Below are 5,482 nucleotides of genomic sequence, written 5' to 3' on the forward strand. Positions count from 1 at the left end.
CTCTACGTCTTGATTATATGTGATCCCATCACATTCAGTAGTCAAACCTCAGCAACTTCACGCTAAGAACTGTAAACGTCTTAAGTTTCATGCGAATGGACAGTGCTTGAACGCAGTACGGTTGTTGTCTCACACGAGAGTAGAATATGCACCATTATGCGGTACTTGACGAAGCGGTGCAATTAACTGTGGATCATACCTACTGAGCTATTATCTTTAGTATTCTACTGGCCCCGCGCTTTTGTCTTGTAATGTTAACGCTATACGTCCTGTGTTGACAGGACAGTTTGCGACGGGAAAACCTAAAGGAATAATTAGGGCTGTAATAATACTAGGGAATACACTGTTATATATTCGGTATACTATAATATTAGGCATAATACTAGATTAATTTTGTTCCATATGAATGATCCATGGCAGTTAGTGGCGAATTAACGATTGTCTTCGCGTCCCTTTGCGTATTAAGTCAACTGTTAAGAGCTATTTCTAGTGCTATGAGTATTAACTCTTAACTATCTAGCTCATAAGTTATTAGCCTATTATTGGGCTTCTATTAGCCTGATTAACTCTAACTATTAGCTATAAGTTATTAGCTAGTTATTCACTCCTATACGCTATATTAGTTCTTGCATACTGTCTGAGCCAACATTCCCGTTACCGACAACCCAACTCTAGTTCTAACCGATACCCGCATCAGACCACGCAACGAATTTAAACTACGCGTATCGTTTCAGGGATCGCTACACAGCCCCAATGCGACGAGCTACAATACAATATATACTTAGCCCGACTGCCTTCTTTTTTTTTCGCTAAGAAGGCCTACCGCAACTTTTTCCCGATCAAAGTGTACGCACACCACGGGCCATATAGCGTCCCCCCACAAGGCGAGATGCGACTTAACCGAATTTTATGAGCGAAATTGTGCAGCTCGAAGCAGTTTTAACGAAAACAAATTCCCTTCTCGACGGTCACACTCGGCGAGAACAGCCGGAGTACTGTTTGTTTTAAGATGTGCGAACGCGGCAATATGGACAATTACGGTGGAAGGGAGCGGAATATAGACAGACACAAACAGACCAAGAAAGAAAGAGAGCGAAAGCGAGCGTAGAGAGAGAGGAGAGAGAGAGAAGAGAGAGAGAGACGAGAGAGAGAGAGAGCAGAGAGAAGAGAGAGAGAGAGAGGCTGTGTTCATGTATGTGTGTGTGTGTGTGTGTGTGTGGTGTGTGGTGTGTGTCGTGGTGTGTGGTGTGTGGTGTGTGTGTGTTGTGTGGTGTGTGTTGAGAGAGAGAGAGAAGAGAGAGAGAAGAGAGAGAGAGTGTGTGTGTGTGTGTGGTGATGCGCGCGCGTGGGCGTTGTGTGAGGTGTGCGTGTGCATGTCGTGTGCCGTGTGTGTGTGTGTGGCGTGCCGTTGTGTGTGTGTGTTGTGTGTGTGTGTGTGTGTGTGTGTGTGTGTGTCGTGTGTGTGTGTGTGAGAGAGAGAGAGAGAGAGAGAAAGAGAGAGACAGAGAGAGCTATAGAGAGAGCAGGGGGAGGAAGGGGACCCTTGCTCAGTTCTACTATCTTTAGATATTTTATAATCTGTTCTGACTTCTGTGCTTGAGTTATGTTTTTATGTCTTATATATTGATCTATTTTGCTGTTTTTTATGTATGTTGGCTGTCTGTTTACTCTTTATAAATTGAGCTTTTACATCGGACACATAGGAGCTGGTTCTCAACCCCTTTCGGACCGCCGCCCTTGGCTCCATAAACTTATCCGCAATGCCGTCTACCCTAACTCTATATACACCTACCATTTGCCCACAGCTTCCCACCCCCGAGGTCGGGGCAGAACCAGCGACAGTGGAAACCACTGGGCGAACGCGCGGTGATAAAATTTATTGTAGGTCGGCGCGTAACTCTATCTATATGATATATGATACCTATATGATACCAGGTACAGGAGATGATACCTAATCATTGATACCTATATGATATTACTATATGAACCTATATGATACCAGGAGACGTGATACCTTATATGATACAGGAGATGATACATATATGTACCAGGACGATGATACCTATATTGATATACTATTATGAGATACCCTATATATATACCTATATGTAACCTATACTGATACAGGAGATATACCTATAATGATATACCTATACTGATAGCGCAGGAATGATACCTATATGATACCAGGAGATGATACCTATATGATACCAGGAGATGATACCTATATGATATACCTATATGATACCTATATGATACCAGGAGATGATACCTATATGATATACTATATGATACCTATATGATACCGAGAGAGATACTCTATATATACCTAATGATGATACCTATATGATACCAGGAGATGATACCTATATGATACTGGTCTATGGGTGTTCTGGTTGAGAAGCAACGTCGGGCACACAGAATAGTTGGCACGAAAGTGTGTGGGGGCGGGAAGACACGAGTGTACAAGCTTTGAATGCTGAGTAACGAGTCTAATGAGTTTGGAATCTGGCTCTATTCTATCAAGGTGGTCATAGCGGCGGTGTCTTTGGAGTTTTGCCAGCGGTACAACCCCGCTGCGACTGGGCCCCTATCTGCTAGAATCTTATATAAACCTCCGTGTCTCTACCGTGCATCCTCGTGCATCGCTCGCGAATAACTTTGCATATACGTGTATCTCCGTCTTATATAAGCCATCACATTCAATAGTCAAACCAGTCACCTATGTTAACCTTGTTTCATATGGGTGCGGTCTTGTTCAGGGGATGCGACCTATATAACGGTGCATTAACTGTGGATCAATTCTAACTAGCTATTATCTTTAGTACTTCTACTGGCCCGCGGCGTTGTCCTTGTAATCGTTACGTAACGTCTGTGTGTGACAACAGTTGTGACGGTAAAACCTAAATAGGAATAATTAGGCTGTAATAATACTAGGAATAATACTGTTATATATTCATATACTATAATATTAGGAATAATACTAGATAATTTTGTTCCAATAATATTCCAGCAGTTAGTGCGAATTAACCGATTGTCTTCCGCCGCTCTGCTATAAGTACTGTTAAGAGTTATTATTAGCTCTATTAGCTATTAGCTCTAACTATTAGCTATAAGTTATTAGCCTATTATTAGCTCCATATAGCTATTATTAGTTCTTGATACTGTCTGAGCCAACATTGCCTTACCACAAGCAACTCTAGTTCTAACCGATACCCGCATCAGACACGCAAGAATTTAAACTACGCGTATCGTTTCAGGGATCGCTACACGCAATGCGACGAGCTACAATACAATAATACTTCCCGACTGCCTTCTTTTTTTTCGCTAGAGGCTACCGCAACTCTTTCCGATCAAAGTTTACGCACACCACGGGCCATATAGCGTCCCCCCACTCAAGGCCGAGATGCGACTTAAACGAATTTATGAGCATTTGTGCAGCTTCGAGCAGTTTAACGAAGATGAGATTTCGCCAAAAAATTCTTCTCGAGGTCACACTCGGCGAGACAGCCGAGTACTGGTTTTGTGTTAAGATGTGACGAACGGGGCAATTATGGAGCAATTACGGTGGAATATAGACAGACACAAACAGACAAGAGAGAAACCCAGATTTGTTCTCAACTCACACATTAACTTCTCGAGTCCAACTTTAGCGCATCTACACAATAAATGACACCCTACCGACATTCTGCACTGCAGTAGGCACGAGAAGGACTAGCTGAAAATTTACTGCCACCGCACCACTTCGAGTCATTAATAATTAGCAAAATGTGAAATTTCCGATAACATCTTTTTCAGCGGGACAGAGAACAACCACTAATAAATTCTCCATAGCGTCCTATACTTAAAATTGAATTTCCAGCGAGCTGAAAAATAGTATTTTCGCCCCGCTTTTCGGCCGAGTGGCCAATATTAAAGCCTAGCCAGTAGCCAGTGTTACTTCAGCTGCTGCACCATATAGAGTTATGAACATATGTTGTCCGCGCGTTTTAAAAAATATCGCGAAAATTACTAATCACACCAACATTTGCTGCCTAAAAACAGTCGCGCAGTCGAACTGGGCGGCTATACATTGGAAAGAATTTCGTTTTTGTTATATTACCAGTAACCATCCACCATCTCCATGTGCATGTCATTGAACACACACAATAGCCAGCCTAAATAAATGCAACGACAAAACGTCGCATCAGCGTTTAGCTGCACGCAGCTGGCCAGGCCCTCCGCATTGCGTCGGCCGATTGACGCGGTCACATCCTCTAACCTAAAAGGGGAATGAACCGGTAGGTGATTTAATAGTGGTCACGTTCATATCCAACGCCCACGCGTACGGCTCGGCGGTCGACGCCCTGACCGCTCGACGAGTCGCCGCCACTTCGCAGTCGTCAGTTGTAAACGCGCGCTTGCCACAGTTCATTAGAACGGTTGATAGAGATCACGGCTGCGCAGGTGCAAGAGATGCCAGCGGTGTCAGTGGTGGTCACTTAGCTATAAGTTACAGACTGGCTGGTCAGCACTCACTGGACTCAGCAGTAGCGGACCGTGCGCCAGCCTAGCTTACCACCTTTCTCTACTGCTCGCTCTCCCTCTCTCTCTCTCTCTCTCTCTTCTCTCTCTCTCTCTCTCTCTCTCTCATATCCTCTATCTCTCTCTCGGTTGCTCTCTCTCTTCTTCTTCCCTCCCACCTCTCTCTCTCGGCTCGTCTCTCTCTCTCTCTCTCATCTCTCTCCTCTCTCTTTCTCTCTCTCTATCTCTCTCTTGCTTCCTCTCTATCTCTCTCCCTCCCACCTAAAGTCAGCAGTAATACTACAAGGACTGCAAGTCAACGGAGTTAACATCACGCAAGCCGCCCTTCATGCAAACATGCTCATGTCTGATTGTATAACGCGACATTGTATAACAATCGTGCTGCCCCATGTGTTAGAATGTGTGGTAACAACTGATAAGAATCGTGATAACATTGTATAAGCAATGACGGGGGATAAAATTCGTATAACAATCAGGGTAACATTGTATTAAGAACCAGTACACACGCCTACACAAACTTCTAAGAGAGGCAAAACACCGAACTCGAGGAAGGAGTTATGCAACCGTAAATCAACCATAATCATCTGGCTCCGCCCCACCCCGTCTCTAAATCCACTCAACATCCGGCATCCGAGCATCCCCAACATCCTTCCCTCTTCTCCCTGGCTCCTCTCGCTTGCCGCCGCCCAACAAGAAACAGCAGAACAAACAAACAACAACAACAAACCAATAACAACTACGATTGCACGGACGATAGCGCACAATCCGCCCCTCCGTCAGACAGAACTCACAGATGATTGTAAATAACAACTCTTGCGGCGTCAGGCAATGGAAGCTAACACGACTCTCTGTGGCATAAAAGCCGAGGCTTCCGCACGCACATGCGCAAAGACTCGACTGCACAGTCACAGAGTCAACGAATTGCCCGGTGTTGCCACCGAGAGCATTGGGTTTGGTC

Source organism: Priapulus caudatus, unplaced genomic scaffold, assembly GCF_000485595.1.
Source record: "Priapulus caudatus unplaced genomic scaffold, Priapulus_caudatus-5.0.1 Scaffold876, whole genome shotgun sequence".
Taxonomy (NCBI): Eukaryota; Metazoa; Priapulida; class Priapulimorpha; order Priapulimorphida; family Priapulidae; genus Priapulus; species Priapulus caudatus.